Genomic DNA, 12532 nt, shown 5'->3' on the forward strand with positions numbered 1-12532 from the left:
ACCCCTATCTACTGTACTTTATGGCAGTGAGTTCAACTCTATGATAGTTCTTGGACTAAAAAAACGATTTTTTGAACACAACAGCGTATAATGAAGCTTAGACATCAGGTACATGTACGTAAGAAAACTGTTACTCAAGCAACTTCAAAATCTATCCGGTAGCTTGACCAAGTGTGTACCTCAATCTTTAATTCAGTTATATTTGATTTGATTAGAATAATGACTTACGTAGCTTGGGTTCTAACATTCACCAACGAATATGAAAATTGCAGTAGCATGAATTCATACACGTTTTGGAAAACAATAACACATTGCTTCACATCAAATACGTCTCCCATTTCGCTCATATAAGCCAGGCCTCCGGCTATTCCATAACTACATTACGACTATATTACAATATAGCTGAAATAAAAGGGCTCGCCGACCGACAGAAAGAAAACAGGAAATTCCTTATTACAACTTTTCTGGAATGCCCAGAAAGCAATTAGCATGCTCAGCAGTCAGTACAAATAGTAGATCTATGTATCCCAAAATACTATTCCTATAACTGACGGTTTCCAAATATTCTGTACATCTAGAGTGTGTTTTGATGGTGACTACCTCTGTATTGTACTGTTTTGTGATGTTAAGAAATACATGATGAAGCTAACAGTAAAAAAGGGAAGGCTAAACGAAAGACTGAAGCTCTAGATCTGTGTATGCCAAAATACCCTTCCTATAACTGCTACCTGTTTTGTACACAATGTTGCCTAACACTGTATTGTACTGTTGCAATGTCAACAAATAAGGGAAAGCAAAAGGGGAAGGATAAAACAAAAACATGCACAACAAGAAAGAATAGATTACGTCATGTTTTTACTAGCCTGGTTACCTTTCTCCACAGGCCGGCTTAGGGGTGTTTCACTAAGCATGGCCCTCTCCTGACATGCTAAAGATATTTCCAGCTTATTGAAACCGACCCGGTAAATACACCGTAGGGCACCAGCGGACCTGGGCGGGCGGACAGTACTCTCAGCACCGTAGAGACACCGGGGAACCTACGATGGTCTGGCAGCCAGGCTATGTTTTCATTCACACCCCCAGACTTACAAGCCCCCCTTGTCCGCCCCTTACTTCTACTTGTAACGGAATTTTTTTACACAAAGTTGAACCCTCCTAAGTTACCATTCTAGTGGGTCACGGATGCGTTAAACCTTGTTAAGCCTTTAGTTTGCATAGCTCGAACCTTAAGAGTGGTGGTTGCAACAATTAGTCAAGATGAAAAAGTAATCTAAACACGGACAGATTCACACATGGTGAAGTAAGGTCCCTCTGTGTTAAGTTTTCCCTGGTACTGGACCATACGAAATGTAAACTTCATTGCGCAACATACAAGTATACAATACTAGGTACAGTGTATGACATATATGTATACTGCTATATAAGAACAAACATATTGTAAGACAAATCTACCGTATAGAAGGCTATATACATTTGTAATATGGAATTCTAGCGTTTAGGCATTTAAAAAAATACATATACAATACCTGGGTTGTCACATATCAATATGTACTTCAATTTGCTATTTGAATCCCAAAATCCTAGTTTAGAAGATGATAGACTTTTGTATAGTGAAGATATAGTAGTGTTAAATGTTATTTTGGTACCATTTATGGTATTTGAAACTGTTAGAATCTATATGGGAGGAATTTGTTTCAGTAAGCTATAGATAGATTGTTGTTTGAATGGAATGCAGTCGTGTATTTCCCGATTCAACTTGACATCATATAAGGAATGTTGGCGCCAAATTTCGGGCATTCACTATCGGCAGGACCACCAACGTCTTCTCCCACTTACATGGTGAGGTTTGCCTGGTATTCAGGACCACGTAAGTTGGGTGGATCTATGTGGAATAAGCCTGGTGATTTTCTTTTGTGGGTTTTGATATCTTAGGCGGAAGGAAGGAAGAAAGGAAGGAAGGAAGGAAGGAAGGAAGGAAGGAAAAAAGGAAGGAAGGAAAAAAGGAAGAGAGAAAAGGAAGGAAGGAAGGAAAAAAGGAAAGAAGGAAGGAAAAAAGGAAAGAAGGAAGGAAATGGTGAGATAGAAATGAGAATGGATTTAGGAATATTTACGTAAATAGATTTGTTCACTTCTTATAAATTATCAAACGTATATCTTACAAGAAACAAGTGGAAATGAAACTTATGACGCTGAAAAAGACGAAAAATAGCAAGCAAGTAAGTGGTCCGGTCTTTTCTTAATAGTTTTCTCACTGCCTAGTTGTATTAGTATGTCTTAATCCCTGGTGTTCCTCCCCTACATTCTCCTCAGATAAGATAGACCCGAACTCAGCCCTCCGGATGTCAGATAGAAAACGTCAACAGATGTGCACGCCTTGCCGGGCTATTTTGAAGAGACGTCTCCGCCGAGAGGTCCAGAGATCATCTCTCAGATCAGATATATGGTTCAAATGTGTATGTTGTGTATGTATTTGGTCGTTCTGTATTTTAAGTGCAATTTTCATCACTGAATACGGAAGGCAAAAGTTAACGTAGAAGACAGAAAAAAATCTAAGGATTATAACATGGGATCGCTCTATACATTAGTACACATCCTTGCATGTCCAGAACACGAGATACAATGTATGAAAACCGTAATTTTTGCTGCTGTACCACGGGAAGCCGCCAGGTGTTCAATACATACTTGACCTTGTGCTTCGTTTTACCGACATCTACCTACATATAACAAATATCACAAACATCCTTCCACGACTTTTTTAATGATATTTCTATATATATATATATATATATATATATATATATATATCCATGCTATGACTGACTATACCGTATAAATGTCGATAAAACAACATACATTCAATCTAGTACAAATGCCCATTCTGAAACTAGTATACGTATTTTACTACTGGCCAAATATCTAAACCAGACAGAAAGTACGTCCACCTGTTCCATGTATCCTGACGTGGCTTCGGTCCAAATTCATGCGTGGAAATGTGTGTTGCCCTTCCCTAAATTAAGCAAACTTTCCCACGAACATCGCGGGCATACTTTGCTTAAGTGGGAGGCGGCTGAAGGAATCAGGCCATTGCTTTGTCAGCCAGTCATGGCTAGTAAGGCCTTGTCTCAACAAAACTACTGCACAAATATGTTTATTGGGATCACAAAATCTCGCCAAGGACTAGAAGGTCTAGAACTTTGTTGAAAAAAGCGACATGGAGGATTTTAATGTTATTAATCATTAGCTGAACACCACAGGGTAACATATGTGGGTTGTTTACTTAAGATAAAAATCATGATCTTCAGACTACACCTGACACTTGAGAATGTTATCTACAGGTGTGCACTGTTAAGGGTTTACTCATGTGGGTAGTGACATTATTGTGTGCGTGATACGTCACCTTAAGGTCGGCAAGTGCATCATAAATTAAACAATGAAATAAACCATTAAAGACCCCATTTCTGCATTATTGTCCCTACAATAATATGTTGTATGTCCATACTAATATTCAAAATGCAAGTTTGATGAAAATACTGTTGTCTTCAATTTTCAGACAAACGTAGATTTAAGAGAAACACAGAAAACAAATGCTAAAATGTCATATATATTAGGCATAATAACTCTTCATAGTCTGTACATAATACACAAAAAGCAGTTACTCAAGCAACTGGACAGATTTAGAAATTAGAATTTCTAATCGCTAATCACTGACAAAAAGACGTAGATGCTACTTGAAACGTCTGCCAGATTGCAAAATCTTATCCAGTTACTTGAATGTCTAACCTTCATTGACGCATCTGTACGTAATGTTATTGGGTCCAGTACTGTGTCCTACATACAAGGTCAGTATTGGTACTACAAACAATCCTTCAGACAGTACTAGTGGTCGAACTTTGAACAGGTCACTGACCGGCATGGTCTACTAACCAGTCGGTAACGACGGTTTTCAAATTATGAATTTATTGTCATTATTAATTACTATTATTTCAAGTTATAAATTGACACCTCTTGTTACGATGAAATTTGAATTCCCTGTAGGATCAGGTGTGCTAGTAGACGGAACAGTAAATAGCAATTGCTATGTTTGAAGTTTGCCCACGTGAAGGTACATGTGTGTTAGGTGTCAACACAAGCTACAAGATGGATGGATGGATGGATGGATGGATGGATGGATGGATGGATGGATGGATGGATGGATGGATGGATGGATGGATGGATGGATGGATGGATGGATGGATGGATGGATGGATGGATGGATGGATGGATGGATCTCAATACTGTACCAGGTGTAGACAGGTCCCCTGTGTTATGTTTTAACGTGATGAAGGTGTGAGAAATGTGATTCTAGTGAGGTGTAATGTAGCCGGTGTGTGTGTGTGTGCACTAACCACAGCTGTGACACGTCAGCCGGCTCATTACACGCCTTAATTCTACCCAAGGGCAATATGACTGGAATGTGTCACACACAGCTTGTGTGAACATGCATCTTTCATACCACTACTCATTCGGCGTATTTCATTAACTAGTTGTAGACTTGATAGACAGCCCTGGATTGGGGTTAGACATTATGCCCATAAATTTCAGGAAAGAAAGTGGGATCTTTCGTCTTCCATGCACTGTCTCCAAAAAAAGAAGTCAAAACCAACAAGTTAGAATTCAGATCCGGCTTGTAAAGTCGCATGTTATATATGCATTGTGCTTCATTGTTCGTTTGCCTTTTTCCTGTTATTTGTAATTATCCCTCATTTGCAATAAACTTTGTAATATCAAACGCATATGACAAATCGTACAAGCTAGGGCCAGGATACGTGTTAATTACGATAGAGTACGTATAGATGTCTTTTCACCCACACCTTTCCTCGTGTATAGCGGTAAAGGACTTGTTTTCTATCCCTTGTTTTTGCCGTGAAGTGTTAAAATAACACGATATCAGATCGCCGAGAATGTTTTGGTAATTCGGCGGCCGATTTGACGCTCGGTGTCCGGTTGCCGCGTCTCGTCTTTTCCTAGATTCCGCTAAAACTAGCCGTGAAATGACAATAATCAGGAACTACCCGTGTTGTCGTATCACCTGACGTGGGGCTTTCTAAACAAAACAGCGGTCACCTTTTCTTCACAATCTTCGTAGATCGTCGTACGATTTTGATGCGGTAGAATTTTTAAGCAGACCGTAACAGGACCAACTGCCGACAAAGTCCTAAGGCTGTATTTTATGTGGAAGACGTCTTAATTTTAAAGACCACATGCACGACTACCCCTAGAGCAACCTCCAACAGTTTGTGGTCGTGCGACAATCGCAAGACACACGCGCATCCGTACAACCTTATTTGAACGTCATTAGCTACGCTATTTTTGTGGTAAGAAAGCATGAAATGAAAATGAAAATACCTATCATCCTTGAAAAATCAAAAATAAACAATGCTCAAAATGGAGGGTATACACACATGCATTTTCAAGCAGTTCGAGAGAAACTCGCTAGGGGAACCAAGAACGCCACACTGAACAAAATGGCATTAGAGGGAAAATGCGCATGTAATCATTCAGTAAACTAGGCCCCACTCTTTTATCGGTACCACTCATGTGTAGGTGAAAATGACAGTAATTACACCAGAGACGGTTTAGAGCTTATAATTACTGAGTAGTCTGGTGTAGAGTAGAGTGAGGTCGAGTGGAACTAAGTCATATTGGTTGTCTATTCTACTCTTTATTAAACATACATATGTTTACAAGATGTTACCAATGTACTTTGGTATGATTTGTGGATACTGTTTTTATTATGTGACTGTATGACTATACAAGTTAAAAATTCTCATCTGTTAGTAACTGTTTTATGTATGATGTATATTTGGTAACAATGTGTTGACCTCCGCAAACAGGTCAGTGTGGTGTATTGTCACATTTTCAATCAATAAAATAAGATAAATACAATAATAAATAGAAAATGTTACTATCAACTGAAGGGTAGTTGTTGTGTTATCATAACATTTCTTACATTGTAAACTTGTAATGATAGAGTTGATTTTTGCATGGGAGCAGAATTATTTTAAAGTCACAATTCTAATAGTCACATTTGTATTTCTTTCTCGTTGCATATTTTAAAACGTTGGCCATTCAACTTTGACATTCTAGGGCTTATTTGAATTGGAGGCAAGGCCTGCTAAGCTGAAATTAGGAGGAAAGTGCTTCCCAACTGCCTCCTTTGTCAAAAAGCCTATCGTTCCAAGAAGACAGAAAATCGCACAACTCAGCAAAACATGTTGACTTTCCTTCCAAAGATCTGCCTTTAAAGATTACCACATGATCGCGCATTGGTAGTTTGCACGCCGTTTCCTAGGTTACATCATGACAAACAACATTCCTACCGACTCTTCCGTCTTTCAGAGACGAATTCACGACAATGTCCAGCAATTTGTGGCTTAAGAGTCCTCCAAAGAAAGCTTAGAGCAAACGTTGAGTCTGTTAAAAGAAACTCCAAGGCTCCCAGGGAGAGAACTCAGCGTAAGTAACTTGTTTTTGACAGGAACAAGTTGTTGTACCGGTCTTGCTGAAAGGTTTTCCGTGTGGAAGGTACTCTACTTAGTGACCCGTGAGACATGTCGCTTCAACATACGGATTAAAGGCGATAGTGGATGCCTTCATGCAGAAATAGGGACATCAAGGACGGACTGTTTTCCAAAACATCTAGCTCCAGTGCACAGTAAACCAGTCATATTAGCTCTGATGATGACAGACGGTCATCGAAACGTCGGCTCTTGTTAAAGGCATCCAGTGCAGTTTTTGGGGGGGGGGGCTTGGAAACCCCAATTTTTCAAAGCCAATATTCTATCCATACTGAGTTGAAACCACACTATCCCAATGTATATTGATCCTCAAGGCAAAAATTGCCAAAATTCTGACGGAAAATGGTCACTGGAAGGGCCCTGGGCTGATTATTAGGGTACCACCCAGAAAATAAAGGACTCATCTCGGGGCTTGTTTCTGCAGTTTTAAAACCCCAAAAGTATGAAATACTGACTTAAACGTGCTAATGTGAAGCAGTATGTGTCAATATCACAAAGATTGCTTCATTCAGAATATTTCCAGTTTTGCTGCCCTGAAATTGCAATGGATGTCTTTAAATAAGTGGTTGCAAATAAAGAGCTTTTCTATTCAATCATTTACCAACCTGCAGATGATAAAATTATTCACGGATGTTTTTCAAAACAGTTTGAAAGATTGTATATTTTCTAACGTAACCCTAGAAGTATGACGATGCATTCTAACAACGCTTCGACCGAATGTTTGAGTAAAAACGTCAACAGAAGAGGTTCAAGAAGCTCTTAAACTTTACGGTAGTTATAAACTCGACATGTCTATTTGTATAAAGGTTGTACAGCCACAATTATACACTTGACAAATGGTTTACAATGATGTTTACCGTGTTGTACTGTATCCTGTTGGGAGGGGAGGGGGCTACTGTGAGAGAGTTTCATCATATAATACGACCATGATTGTCATGGTGCGGCCATGTAAGGTTTTTGATCAACTAAAAACACTACTGAAATTCACCAGCTATATACAGTAGTGTATGGTCAGAAAAGCTGGCCGCTAAAAACGTTAGAATTATCTATCCCACATCTGCTTGGAGATTAACCACTCTACAATGTAAACAACTAAAATTCCTGTCAGAATTGCACCACCAAGGTGACTTTGGTCATCATGAATTATAATGGCCACACTCATTAAAAACACGGCATCTGCAGACAATAGAGAAAACTACAGAGTACCAACAGGCGACCAGATAATAGTGCTGACGAGCTAAATACGCTGCCAGACAAAATCAGACGACAGTAATAAACTCGGCAGCCATTTTGGACATGTTCTGACAAAACGGAGAGAGTTACATTCAGAAACTTTGCTACGAAATCGTGATTTTTGGTCAGGCCATATTGCTGCATGCATTAAAACACATAATACTATTTCACACATTAATATCACGGAAGACATAGAATCAGAAAGATCATCATAATAAACATACAGAACTGCACAATTTAGCACACAGAATAGGCACTATGGATATATACATTGATCACTGTCTATGTCCAACAGTGTCCACCTTTTTTTCACAAATGCAAATAGAATTCACTTCGCCATTTCACGCCCAAAGTCACAGTCATTAACGGCCCATATCAGCAGTAATAGCCAATTACCCTTGACAGAACGTCTGATTGAGATGACCGTAACAGGCTCGCAGCGAAAATACAATTGTACAGGCTTTTCATACAGCGTTTTTTACGCCATGTTGGTGTCCATTGTTTATCTGTTACACGTCAGTATTGTACTACTTACTCCAACATGGCGGCCATGCTTACGTATAGGGTTAAAGACTTGCAACCAAGAGGACAAAATCTCGGTTAAATCATTCACCCAAGTTTTGAGACGCTGCCATTATGTACCGGCAATAAAATATCAAAAAGACCAGATTTCTGTTGATAAAGACCTGGAACTTATGAGATGCTGCCATCTATGATAAGACGGTATAATATAAACAACAGTTGGAGCGGATGTATCGACAAAAACTGACGGCACAGTCCACGTCATTCTGACATACCAGTAATCTATCTAGGATGTCAACAACAATTCAGCAAAGTCTTTAGCACATGTACATTTTCTATCTGTATGAGCTTTACAGAACAAAGTATGCAAACTGTTTGGTGCTATATACTAGTGATTGGTGTGCGTTTTCTAGATTTCCAATTACGTAAATCTGCATATTAAATCTCGTGAGAAATTTCATCTCCAAGCAGACGTCCAGAGGGAATATCTTGACGTTTTCAAATGAAGGTATATGATAGTGGAAAAGCTTTACCGTCAGCAAAATATATAACGTTACGACCTTTCCTCCTAATATCTGCTTGGAGATGTGTACTATTGTATGATGCATTTACTCTCCGAGCAGAGGTTTTGGGGTTATTTTTGGCGTGTTTTTAGGCTTTTTTTTTATCGGGATTTCTTGTTTGCACCCAAACGAAAATTCCAGAGAAACAAAGAAACACCGATAAAAAAAGCCTAAAAACACACCAAAAATACCCCAAAACCCAAACCTCTGCTTGGAGAGTAGGATGTATTATTGGACTGGATTTGTGCCTATGAACCATGTATGAACATAGCGTGATAGGTCTGACATTGGAGGCACTAAATCATTCGCCAGCACAATACGGGCGGCCGGGTTAACAATTGCCACCGTGAACACAGCGTTATAGAACGGTGAGATTCACTCTGTGTCAAAATGATTGATCTGGGAAATACTATTATTAGGTGAATATTTGATTATTTTGTTCTAAAAAGGGAGGGAAGTAAAAATGGAGGATCATGATCCATGAAAATAAATACAAAAGAGATTCTTCACTGATTCGAGAAAGGTAGCGGGACTTTCGTATGGTCTACTACAACGTATACATATAAATATATAAGATCGTATACATATATGAATAAAGGCATCTTCGTACAGAATATATGTCAGGGGCAAAATTAGAGATTTTACTATTCTCTAACCTGCATTTTCTAAGATATGTGTAGCTCAAAGAAACGGTTTTAATTTTACAAATTACTTCAAGCAAACGATGGTCATATGCATGATAAAGGCAATGGCAGATCCCTAGAATATATATATGGTGAGTGTGGTTACCATTCGTCTATTATGATGAATGATTTTAAAAAATCAGTTTAAAAATGAGAAATACCATAAGAAGAATACAAATAATTGGAACTGTCAGCAACTATGTGCCAAAAATGCATCTTCCAAATGTTACATGTCTCTGAATCGTCTTGATAAGATAACCATCTAAGACTACACGGTCTCATATCTGACAGGAATGCTCCTCCAGAGGAAGCTACCCCGGAAGACAAGACAAGACAAGATAGACAGAAATAGACCATCGCTTTGTCCTCCTGCGCATCTGCCGTGATGACAGGGGACATGACACAGATGATGTATTATATCATATCTAGTCCACAGTTCTAGCATTATATACACAACTATAGCATTCAAGTCAAGTATTACAAGGCATTATTCTTTACGTAACACAGCTAGGGATAGTGTGACTTTTCTGAGTGGTAATTATATACAGATAACACCATCTTGATATTAGTTTATTTCTTTTCCTATATATCGGACATTCCACATTTTCATACTTTTCATGTTGTGATTATTATTTCATGTCCTGTGGTGACGTTAATACAAGCTATTTTACTTGAGTGCGTCACAACTGTGTATTGTTCTGTTGAAATGAAAAAAAAATTCGTGAGATATATATATATATATATATACAGCAATGAAGGAACCACAATTTATGGGGATGGCGACGTTTTAGTATTGATACTTTATTAGTTGCTCTGAAATACTAGTAGTTTTCTAGCCCCCCCCCCCTCCCCACTATTGTTTTACGTTTTATAACCGATCTCTGATATGCACCTTTCCATTAGCATAATTACGCTGGACAGTATAAACAAAGGCGGGTACAACAAGCTTAATCAGTACACAGTATACAGGAGATGGTACAATAAAGAGTTCCGTTCCTGATAAACTAAGTACTGTCGAAAATATACTCAGAACTGGAATAAATAAAGCTTAGGGAAAGCACTGTTCCCAAAAAAAACTTTGCAAATAAAACTATGCCGACGCCTAAAAGGAGTTGCATCGGATGATACCGAATCATTCTGTTATCAAATTAAAGCCAAACCGATATTTGTACTTCTATAGGTTGCTATTTGATACCTTCCCCTCTCGGTTATATTTATCGTAAAAGCAAACCATAAACATACAAAGCAGTGTTTCTCAATGTTGGCATATTGGTCGTAGTTTAAAAATACCACACCGTGTTCCGTTGTATACCGGTTTGGAATACCTTAGAACAGTTTTAATACTGTATTTCAATGCAAAGATTGCGACTTTTCGGCCACTTTTCTTTACCCAGAACGATATGGTGCCACGACAGCATTAGAGCGACAAGCTATGATGATGATTAGAGCGATGAACGTTACGAAAAAATTCTAAGGCTGGCTGGTCTCCAATTCACAATACCTGGTTGGTACGCCCAAACCATGGTCTAGCAGTAACAAAAACTTGATATCATTCGTGACTTCAATATCTATCAAAAGGGAAAGGAAGACACTAGGGATAGGGAGAGAATGGAAGCAGGAGAAAGGGATTGTAACTCACCGCAGTCTGTCACACCTGTGCCCGGCAGAGCGCCATGTTGACAGGATGCTGCCCGTGTGTCTAATGGTTCGTGTGCGTGATGGTCTGGTCTTTACGGGATATCCCCGCGTGGAGTCAATGGCATAGGGGGCTCTCATGGGGGTTTAAGGGAAATGAAAACGCGTTGTATATTGGCCCAGGACCGACGAGCCGATTCCTGTGTGGAAGGACATTATGTCCTTGTTGTATGGAAATTTGTCAACCGGTTAGGACAAAGAATTAAAGATGAAATGAAAAGAAATAAAAATTGTAATTCATAAGCTTCTAAATCACTCACTGTTGCAAAATCAGGTTATTGAAAACGGTAAATATACCTCTGAACCTTTCTTGGACCCGTAAAAATACTGGTGCCCCATAATGGTGTCAACACATACCCCTGGCGAGCCTCCGGTTTGCAATAAGCCATTAGCTGAGGACCATGTTACGTTATCTCCATATTACTAAATCCCAATGATCACTTATCTCCGCATAATGTGAACGGGCTGTACCACCTACCGAGATGGGGGTCACAAAATGATGAGACAAATATGACAAGGGTGATGGGAAGACAATGTAATGGAAAGAAATTTGTATCCATAGTTTCATTTGTATATTTATGCATTGATATTATAAGTAGCTCAATGCACCCCGTACATGATGTTTGTATTTTAATTTAGGGAGTTTAAAATAGCAGCTCCTAAAAAGTATAATTTTTTTTCGACTCTGTGTCTTTTTTGTTCAACATCCACAAATATATACCCACTCATAAACGCACAAATACCCCGACACAAACACACACACATACAAACAAACAAAGAAAATATCTCTTTTGTCATGGCTAAGACCATGGAGGTAGAAAAAATTCCTTTTTTCTACCTCCATGCTAAGACCAAGGAGGTTATATTCCACTTATAACCTCCTTGCTAAGACAAAACATGTAATCCAGTTCGGAATGCTGATACCTGTTTAGAAAATTCGCCAGCTTCAAAGCCTTTTTTCACGGGCTACAGTTACAAATCACGCGAAACACAATATCAGCACGCCGAGCTGACATCGCAGGTTTGGTAGACATTTTTGTTGTAATAAGTCATCAAGTCTGAAGTATCGTATGACGTGAGAAGTACCCGGTATCTTCTCGTGCATTAGGCGGGTAATCAGGTGGACAAATTAGGAAGGTCCCGGATGAGGAGCGAACTGAATTCTGGGACACGTGATCCTCTTTGTCTCGACTGGTTCATCATTTTGTCCCCTTATTTCACCATCTAATGATGATTTGACCCAAATATTTAAATACATAATAGAGTGAAATCGACTATG

At 38.9% G+C, this 12532-nt stretch overlaps 1 protein-coding gene across 3 annotated transcripts in view; it reads right to left on the reverse strand.

Annotated features, from left to right (window-relative positions):
• The window catches only part of LOC109463404 (protocadherin-15-like), a 41911-nt gene that overhangs the window by 21645 nt on the left and 7734 nt on the right, over window positions 1–12532 (reverse strand). Inside the window, exon 1 of one of the 3 annotated variants that reach the window (XM_019760217.1) lies at window positions 11198–11296. The exons of the other annotated variants lie outside the window; for them this stretch is intronic. The gene's annotated coding sequence lies outside the window, so the exon portion shown is untranslated. Of the gene's footprint in view, window positions 1–11197; window positions 11297–12532 lie in introns of those variants that run through there. 3 annotated transcript variants of the gene reach the window in all.

This window comes from Branchiostoma belcheri, unplaced genomic scaffold, assembly GCF_001625305.1.
Source record: "Branchiostoma belcheri isolate BF01 breed outbred unplaced genomic scaffold, Haploidv18h27 scaffold125, whole genome shotgun sequence".
Classification (NCBI taxonomy): domain Eukaryota; kingdom Metazoa; phylum Chordata; class Leptocardii; order Amphioxiformes; family Branchiostomatidae; genus Branchiostoma; species Branchiostoma belcheri.